Here is a 9,366-nt window from a genome sequence, read left to right as displayed (position 1 = left end):
TGGTTATGGTTGAATTAAAACTTTGAAATATGCAGGTCGAATAAATAAACTGACTCAGAATTGTTTTCCCTACATAAATAATGAATCTTCGCAAAAGAAAATATTTGCAAAAAAAAAATAATAATAATAATAATATTTAAATAAGAAAATAAAAGTATACATGGAAGATTCTCGGACCTAGGCCCACTCACTTGGATGCCCAACGCTCTAGCCCTTAGGCTATCGGAGCTGTGTTCGTTCGAGTCTGAAACATAATAAAAACAAAAAATGCACCTTGGTTATTATAAATTTAAAATTTTGAAATCTACAGGTCGAATAATTAAACTGAACCAGAATTTTCTTCCCTACATAAATAATTAACATTTGCAAAAGAAACAATTTAAAAAAAAAATTCAAATTAGAAAATAGAAATATACATCGAAGATTTCCGTGCCGACTGGACTCGAACCTAGGGCTACTTGCTTGAAAAGCCAATGCTCGCAAAAGGAAGGAATTTAAAAAGAGAGAAAAAAAAAAGAATTTTCAGTTAAGCATAATAAAAACAAAAAATGCACCTCGGTTATAACTGATTTAAATACTTCGAAGTCTACGGGTCGAATAATTAAACTGACATAGAATTTTCTTCAATACGCAAATAATCCATGTTCGCAAAAGGAAGGAATTTAAAAGAAAAAAAAAGAATTTTCAGTTTCGAGAAATCAAAATCACATCGTCGTTTTTCGTTCCGACTGGGACTCGAACCCAGGTCCACTAGATCGGAAGCCGAGCGCTCTAGCCATTGGGCTATCGGAGCTGTGTCGGTCGGAGTCTTAAGCATAATAAAAACAAAAAATGCACCTCGGTTATAACTGATTTAAATACTTCGAAGTCTACGGGTCGAATAATTAAACTGACATAGAATTTTCTTCCCTACGCAAATAATCCATGTTCGCAAAAGGAAGGAATTTAAAAAGAAAAAAAAAGAATTTTCAGTTTCGAGAAATCAAAACACATCCACGATTTTCGTTCCGACTGGGACTCGAACCCAAGCCCACTAGATCCGAAGGCGAGCACTCTAGCCATTGGGCTATTGGAGCGGTGTCGGTCGGAGTCTTAAGCATAATAAAAACAAAAAATGCACCTCGGTTATAACTGATTTAAATACTTCGAAGTCTACGGGTCGAATAATTAAACTGACATAGAATTTTCTTCCCTACGCAAATAATCCATGTTCGCAAAAGGAAGGAATTTAAAAAGAAAAAAAAAAAGAATTTTCAGTTTCGAGAAATCAAAAACACATCGACGATTTTCGTTCCGACTGGGACTCGAACTCAAGCCCACTAGATCAGAAGTCGAGCGCTCTAGCCATGGGGCTATCGGAGCTGTGTCGGGCGGAGTCTTAAGCATAATAAAAAAAAAATGCACCTCGGTTATAACTGATTTAAATACTTCGAAGTCTACGGGTCGAATAATTAAACTGACATAGAATTTTCTTCCCTACGCAAATAATCCATGTTCGCAAAAGAAAGGAATTTAAAAAGAAAAAAAAAAAGAATTTTCAGTTTCGAGAAATCAAAAACACATCGACGAATTTCGTTCCGACTGGGACTCGAACCCAAGCCCACTAGATCAGACGTCGAGCGCTCTAGCCATGGGGCTATCGGAACTGTGTCGGTCGGAGTCTCAAGCATAATAAAAACAAAAAATGCACCTCGGTTATAACTGATTTAAATACTTCGAAGTCTACGGGTCGAATAATTAAACTGACATAGAATTTTCTTCCCTACGCAAATAATCCATGTTCGCAAAAGGAAGGAATTTAAAAAGAAAAAAAAAAGAATTTTCAGTTTCGAGAAATCAAAAACACATCGACGATTTTCGTTCCGACTGGGACTCGAACCCAAGCCCACTAGATCAGAAGTCGAGCGCTCTAGCCATGGGGCTATCGGAGCTGTGTCGGTCGGAGTCTTAAGCATAATAAAAACAAAAAATGCACCTCGGTTATAACTGATTTAAATACTTCGACGTCTACGGGTCGAATAATTAAACTAACATAGAATTTTCTTCCCTACGCAAATAATCCATGTTCGCAAAAGGAAGGAATTTAAAAAGAAAAAAAAAGAATTTTCAGTTTCGAGAAATCAAAAACACATCGACGATTTTCGTTCCGACTGGGACTCGAACCCAAGCCCACTAGATCAGAAGTCGAGCGCTCTAGCCATGGGGCTATCGGAACTGTGTCGGTCGGAGTCTCAAGCATAATAAAAACAAAAAATGCACCTCGGTTATAACTGATTTAAATACTTCGACGTCTACGGGTCGAATAATTAAACTGACATAGAATTTTCTTCCCTACGCAAATAATCCATGTTCGCAAAAGGAAGGAATTTAAAAAGAAAAAAAAAGAATTTTCAGTTTCGAGAAATCAAAAACACATCGACGATTTTCGTTCCGACTGGGACTCGAACCCAAGCCCACTAGATCAGAAGTCGAGCGCTCTAGCCATGGGGCTATCGGAACTGTGTCGGTCGGAGTCTCAAGCATAATAAAAACAAAAAATGCACCTCGGTTATAACTGATTTAAATACTTCGAAGTCTAAGGGTCGAAGAATTAAACTGACATAGAATTTTCTTCCCTACGCAAATAATCCATGTTCGCAAAAGGAAGGAATTTAAAAAGAAAAAAAAAAAGAATTTTCAGTTTCGAGAAATCAAAAACACATCGACGATTTTCGTTCCGACTGGGACTCGAACCCAAGCCCACTAGATCAGGAATTCGAGCTCTTTAGCCATGGGGCTATCGGAGCTGTGTCGGTCGGAGTCTTAAGCATAATAAAAACAAAAAATGCACCTCGGTTATAACTGATTTAAATACTTCGAAGTCTACGGGTCGAATAATTAAACTGACATAGAATTTTCTTCCCTACGCAAATAATCCATGTTCGCAAAAGGAAGGAATTTAAAAAGAAAAAAAAAGAATTTTCAGTTTCGAGAAATCAAAAACACATCGACGATTTTCGTTCCGACTGGGACTCGAACCCAAGCCCACTAGATCAGAAGTCGAGCGCTCTAGCCATGGGGCTATCGGAACTGTGTCGGTCGGAGTCTCAAGCATAATAAAAACAAAAAATGCACCTCGGTTATAACTGATTTAAATACTTCGAAGTCTACGGGTCGAATAATTAAACTGACATAGAATTTTCTTCCCTACGCAAATAATCCATGTTCGCAAAAGGAAGGAATTTAAAAAGAAAAAAAAAAGAATTTTCAGTTTCGAGAAATCAAAAACACATCGACGATTTTCGTTCCGACTGGGACTCGAACCCAAGCCCACTAGATCAGAAGTCGAGCGCTCTAGCCATGGGGCTATCCGAGCTGTGTCGGTCGGAGTCTTAAGCATAATAAAAACAAAAAATGCACCTCGGTTATAACTGATTTAAATACTTCGAAGTCTACGAGTCGAATAATTAAACTGACATAGAATTTTCTTCCCTACGCAAATAATCCATGTTCGCAAAAGGAAGGCATTTAAAAAGAAAAAAAAAAAGAATTTTCAGTTTCGAGAAATCAAAAACACATCGACGATTTTCGTTCCGACTGGGACTCGAACCCAAGCCCACTAGATCAGAAGTCGAGCGCTCTAGCCATGGGGCTATCGGAGCTGTGTCGGTCGGAGTCTTAAGCATAATAAAAACAAAAAATGCACCTCGGTTATAACTGATTTAAATACTTCGAAGTCTACGGGTCGAATAATTAAACTGACATAGAATTTTCTTCCCTACGCAAATAATCCATGTTCGCAAAAGGAAGGAATTTAAAAAGAAAAAAAAAAGAATTTTCAGTTTCGAGAAATCAAAAACACATCGACAATTTTCGTTCCGACTGGGACTCGAACCCAAGCCCACTAGATCAGAAGTCGAGCGCTCTAGCCATGGGGCTATCGGAGCTGTGTCGGTCGGAGTCTTAAGCATAATAAAAACAAAAAATGCACCTCGGTTATAACTGATTTAAATACTTCGAAGTCTACGGGTCGAATAATTAAACTGACATAGAATTTTCTTCCCTACGCAAATAATCCATGTTCGCAAGAGGAAGGAATTTAAAAAGAAAAAAAAAAGAATTTTCAGTTTCGAGAAATCCAAAACACATCGACGATTTTCGTTCCGACTGGGACTCGAACCCAAGCCCACTAGATCAGAAGTCGAGCGCTCTAGCCATTGGGCTATCGGAGCTGTGTCGGTTGGAGTCTTAAGCATAATAAAAACAAAAAATGCACCTCGGTTATAACTGATTTAAATACTTCGACGTCTACGGGTCGAATAATTAAACTGACATAGAATTTTCTTCCCTACGTAAATAATCCATGTTCGCAAAAGGAAGGAATTTAAAAAGAAAAAAAAAAGAATTTTCAGTTTCGAGAAATCAAAAACACATCGACGATTTTCGTTCCGACTGGGACTCGAACCCAAGCCCACTAGATCAGAAGACGAGCGCTCTAGCCTTTTGGCTATCCGAGCTGTGTCGGTCGGAGTCTTAAGCATAATAAAAACAAAAAATGCACCTCGGTTATAACTGATTTAAATACTTCGAAGTCTACGAGTCGAATAATTAAACTGACATAGAATTTTCTTCCCTACGCAAATAATCCATGTTCGCAAAAGGAAGGAATTTAAAAAGAAAAATCTTAAGAATTTTCAGTTTCGAGAAATCAAAAACACATCGACGATTTTCGTTCCGACTGGGACTCGAACCCAAGCCCATTAGATCAGAAGTCGAGCGCTCTAGCCATGGGGCTATCGGAACTGTGTCGGTCGGAGTCTCAAGCATAATAAAAACAAAAAATGCACCTCGGTTATAACTGATTTAAATACTTCGACGTCTACGGGTCGAATAATTAAACTGACATAGAATTTTCTTCCCTACGCAAATAATCCATGTTCGCAAAAGGAAGGAATTTAAAAAGAAAAAAAAAAGAATTTTCAGTTTCGAGAAATCAAAAACACATCGACGATTTTCGTTCCGACTGGGACTCGAACCCAAGCCCACTAGATCAGAAGACGAGCGCTCTAGCCTTTTGGCTATCCGAGCTGTGTCGGTCGGAGTCTTAAGCATAATAAAAACAAAAAATGCACCTCGGTTATAACTGATTTAAATACTTCGAAGTCTACGAGTCGAATAATTAAACTGACATAGAATTTTCTTCCCTACGCAAATAATCCATGTTCGCAAAAGGAAGGAATTTAAAAAGAATTTTCTTAAGAATTTTCAGTTTCGAGAAATCAAAAACACATCGACGATTTTCGTTCCGACTGGGACTCGAACCCAAGCCCATTAGATCAGAAGTCGAGCGCTCTAGCCATGGGGCTATCGGAACTGTGTCGGTCGGAGTCTCAAGCATAATAAAAACAAAAAATGCACCTCGGTTATAACTGATTTAAATACTTCGAAGTCTACGGGTCGAATAATTAAACTGACATAGAATTTTCTTCCCTACGCAAATAATCCATGTTCGCAAAAGGAAGGAATTTAAAAAGAAAAAAAAAAGATCAGAATTTTCAGTTTCGAGAAATCAAAAACACATCGACGATTTTCGTTCCGACTGGGACTCGAACCCAAGCCCACTAGATCAGAAGTCGAGCGCTCTAGCCATGGGGCTATCGGAGCTGTGTCGGTCGGAGTCTTAAGCATAATAAAAACAAAAAATGCACCTCGGTTATAACTGATTTAAATACTTCGAAGTCTACGGGTCGAATAATTAAACTGACATAGAATTTTCTTCCCTACGTAAATAATCCATGTTCGCAAAAGGAAGGAATTTAAAAAGAAAAAAAAAAGAATTTTCAGTTTCGAGAAATCAAAAACACATCGACGATTTTCGTTCCGACTGGGACTCGAACTCAAGCCCACTAAATCAGAAGACGAGCGCTCTAGCCTTTTGGCTATCCGAGCTGTGTCGGTCGGAGTCTTAAGCATAATAAAAACAAAAAATGCACCTCGGTTATAACTGATTTAAATACTTCGAAGTCTACGAGTCGAATAATTAAACTGACATAGAATTTTCTTCCCTACGCAAATAATCCATGTTCGCAAAAGGAAGGAATTTAAAAAGAAAAAAAAAGAATTTTCAGTTTCGAGAAATCAAAAACACATCGACGATTTTCGTTCCGACTGGGACTCGAACTCAAGCCCACTAGATCAGAAGTCGAGCGCTCTAGAAGTCGAGCGCTCTAGCCATGGGGCTATCGGAACTGTGTCGGTCGGAGTCTCAAGCATAATAAAAACAAAAAATGCACCTCGGTTATAACTGATTTAAATACTTCGAAGTCTACGGGTCGAATAATTAAACTGACATAGAATTTTCTTCCCTACGCAAATAATCCATGTTCGCAAAAGGAAGGAATTTAAAAAGAAAAAAAAAGAATTTTCAGTTTCGAGAAATCAAAAACACATCGACGATTTTCGTTCCGACTGGGACTCGAACCCAAGCCCACTAGATCAGAATTCGAGCGCTTTAGCCATGGGGCTATCGGAGCTGTGTCGGTCGGAGTCTTAAGCATAATAAAAACAAAAAATGCACCTCGGTTATAACTGATTTAAATACTTCGAAGTCTACGGGTCGAATAATTAAACTGACATAGAATTTTCTTCCCTACGCAAATAATCCATGTTCGCAAAAGGAAGGAATTTAAAAAGAAAAAAAAAGAATTTTCAGTTTCGAGAAATCAAAAACACATCGACGATTTTCGTTCCGACTGGGACTCGAACCCAAGCCCACTAGATCAGAAGTCGAGCGCTCTAGCCATGGGGCTATCGGAGCTGTGTCGGGCGGAGTCTTAAGCATAATAAAAAAAAAAATGCACCTCGGTTATAACTGATTTAAATACTTCGAAGTCTACGGGTCGAATAATTAAACTGACATAGAATTTTCTTCCCTACGCAAATAATCCATGTTCGCAAAAGGAAGGAATTTAAAAAGAAAAAAAAAAGAATTTTCAGTTTCGAGAAATCAAAAACACATCGACGATTTTCGTTCCGACTGGGACTCGAACCCAAGCCCACTAGATCAGAAGTCGAGCGCTCTAGCCATGGGGCTATCGGAACTGTGTCGGTCGGAGTCTCAAGCATAATAAAAACAAAAAATGCACCTCGGTTATAACTGATTTAAATACTTCGAAGTCTACGGGTCGAATAATTAAACTGACATAGAATTTTCTTCCCTACGCAAATAATCCATGTTCGCAAAAGGAAGGAATTTAAAAAGAAAAAAAAAAGAATCGAGCGCTTCAGTTTCGAGAAATCAAAAACACATCGACGATTTTCGTTCCGACTGGGACTCGAACCCAAGCCCACTAGATCAGAAGTCGAGCGCTCTAGCCATGGGGCTATCGGAGCTGTGTCGGTCGGAGTCTTAAGCATAATAAAAACAAAAAATGCACCTCGGTTATAACTGATTTAAATACTTCGAAGTCTACGGGTCGAATAATTAAACTGACATAGAATTTTCTTCCCTACGCAAATAATCCATGTTCGCAAAAGGAAGGAATTTAAAAAGAAAAAAAAAGAATTTTCAGTTTCGAGAAATCAAAAACACATCGACGATTTTCGTTCCGACTGGGACTCGAACCCAAGCCCACTAGATCAGAAGTCGAGCGCTCTAGCCATGGGGCTATCGGAACTGTGTCGGTCGGAGTCTCAAGCATAATAAAAACAAAAAATGCACCTCGGTTATAACTGATTTAAATACTTCGAAGTCTACGGGTCGAATAATTAAACTGACATAGAATTTTCTTCCCTACGCAAATAATCCATGTTCGCAAAAGGAAGGAATTTAAAAAGAAAAAAAAAAGAATTTTCAGTTTCGAGAAATCAAAAACACATCGACGATTTTCGTTCCGACTGGGACTCGAACCCAAGCCCACTAGATCAGAAGTCGAGCGCTCTAGCCATGGGGCTATCGGAACTGTGTCGGTCTGAGTCTCAAGCATAATAAAAACAAAAAATGCACCTCGGTTATAACTGATTTAAATACTTCGAAGTCTCCGGGTCGAAGATCTTCCCTGCGCAAATAATCCATGTTCGCAGGGCTAATAATTAAACTGACATCGGAAGAAGTCGAGCGCTCTAGTCTGTGTCGGTCGGAGTCTTCAAGCATAATAAAAACAAAAAATGCACCTCGGTTATAACTGATTTAAATACTTCGAAGTCTACGGGTCGAATAATTAAACTGACATAGAATTTTCTTCCCTACGCAAATAATCCATGTTCGCAAAAGGAAGGAATTTAAAAAGAAAAAAAAAAGAATTTTCAGTTTCGAGAAATCAAAAACACATCGACGATTTTCGTTCCGACTGGGACTCGAACCCAAGCCCACTAGATCAGAAGTCGAGCGCTCTAGCCATGGGGCTATCGGAGCTGTGTCGGTCGGAGTCTTAAGCATAATAAAAACAAAAAATGCACCTCGGTTATAACTGATTTAAATACTTCGAAGTCTACGGGTCGAAGAATTAAACTGACATAGAATTTTCTTCCCTGCGCAAATAATCCATGTTCGCAAAAGGAAGGAATTTAAAAAGAAAAAAAAAAGAATTTTCAGTTTCGAGAAATCAAAAACACATCGACGATTTTCGTTCCGACTGGGACTCGAACCCAAGCCCACTAGATCAGGAAGTCGAGCGCTCTAGCCATGGGGCTATCGGAGCTGTGTCGGTCGGAGTCTTAAGCATAATAAAAACAAAAAATGCACCTCGGTTATAACTGATTTAAATACTTCGAAGTCTACGGGTCGAATAATTAAACTGACATAGAATTTTCTTCCCTACGCAAATAATCCATGTTCGCAAAAGGAAGGAATTTAAAAAGAAAAAAAAAGAATTTTCAGTTTCGAGAAATCAAAAACACATCGACGATTTTCGTTCCGACTGGGACTCGAACCCAAGCCCACTAGATCAGAAGTCGAGCGCTCTAGCCATGGGGCTATCGGAACTGTGTCGGTCGGAGTCTCAAGCATAATAAAAACAAAAAATGCACCTCGGTTATAACTGATTTAAATACTTCGAAGTCTACGGGTCGAATAATTAAACTGACATAGAATTTTCTTCCCTACGCAAATAATCCATGTTCGCAAAAGGAAGGAATTTAAAAAGAAAAAAAAAGAATTTTCAGTTTCGAGAAATCAAAAACACATCGACGATTTTCGTTCCGACTGGGACTCGAACCCAAGCCCACTAGATCAGAAGTCGAGCGCTCTAGCCATGGGGCTATCGGAACTGTGTCGGTCGGAGTCTCAAGCATAATAAAAACAAAAAATGCACCTCGGTTATAACTGATTTAAATACTTCGAAGTCTACGGGTCGAATAATTAAACTGACATAGAATTTTCTTCCCTAC

At 38.7% G+C, this 9,366-nt stretch overlaps 2 non-coding genes across 2 annotated transcripts; both read right to left on the bottom strand.

Annotated features, from left to right (window-relative positions):
• Positions 1–720: 720 nt before the first annotated feature.
• On the bottom strand, positions 721–793 carry Trnag-ucc (transfer RNA glycine (anticodon UCC)). The gene has a single exon. It is a non-coding gene; the product is annotated as a tRNA-Gly (tRNA).
• Positions 794–4,138: 3,345 nt separating this feature from the next.
• Trnar-ucu (transfer RNA arginine (anticodon UCU)) lies at positions 4,139–4,211 on the bottom strand. The gene has a single exon. It is a non-coding gene; the product is annotated as a tRNA-Arg (tRNA).
• Between the last annotated feature and the right edge of the window lie 5,155 nt (positions 4,212–9,366).

This window comes from Uloborus diversus, unplaced genomic scaffold (assembly GCF_026930045.1).
Source record: "Uloborus diversus isolate 005 unplaced genomic scaffold, Udiv.v.3.1 scaffold_237, whole genome shotgun sequence".
Taxonomy (NCBI): Eukaryota; Metazoa; Arthropoda; class Arachnida; order Araneae; family Uloboridae; genus Uloborus; species Uloborus diversus.
The sequence above is the reverse complement of the archived record's forward strand: the minus strand, read 5'-3'. Positions and strand labels throughout refer to the sequence as shown.